The sequence below is a fragment of the Monodon monoceros genome, unplaced genomic scaffold (assembly GCF_005190385.1).
Source record: "Monodon monoceros isolate NGI ecotype Baffin Bay Population unplaced genomic scaffold, NGI_Narwhal_1 Super_Scaffold_13, whole genome shotgun sequence".
Lineage (NCBI taxonomy): Eukaryota > Metazoa > Chordata > Mammalia > Artiodactyla > Monodontidae > Monodon > Monodon monoceros.
This window is the reverse complement of record NW_021703769.1, coordinates 28,912,385-28,912,947: the sequence shown is the minus strand read 5'-3', so window position 1 is coordinate 28,912,947 and position 563 is coordinate 28,912,385.

Sequence of the window (563 nt, the reverse complement as noted above, 5' to 3'; positions counted from 1 at the left end):
GGCCGCGGGCCCGGGCCATCCCGCCGCCGCCGCCACCGCCGCCGCTCCCGGGGGAGCGGGAGCCGAAGGCAGGGAGAGCGGGCGGGAGGAGGGATGGCGGGAGCTGGCGGGCCCAGGGGACTGGGGGCCGGGGGAGGCGGGGGCGGGGCGGCGCGGCCGGCCGAGGGGCGGCCAGGGACGTGACATCATCGGGGGAGGAGCGGCCGGGCCCGGGCCGCCGCGGCGGGGCGGACCCTGGCGAGTCGGTCGCCGGGGCTGGGGGCTGCGGCCTGCCCGAGGCCGCGGGAAGGAACGGGAGGGACCAGCGTGGGCCCGGGAGGCCCGGGCAACGAGCTGACTGGGCTGCGAGGCGGGGGAGCCCGGGCGAAGCCGGAGGAGCGAGCAGGGCCGCACTCAAGAAACCTCCGCCGCCTCCGGGTCGCCACTGGACGAAGTCCCGGCTTCTTCTCCACTCATCTTCGTCTCCCAAGTACCCACCGTACTCTCCACGCCGACGCCCGGTTCCTGCACTTGCCGCTCATTTTGACGCCTTCAGGCTTTTACTCTTGATGTTCTTTGCTCGC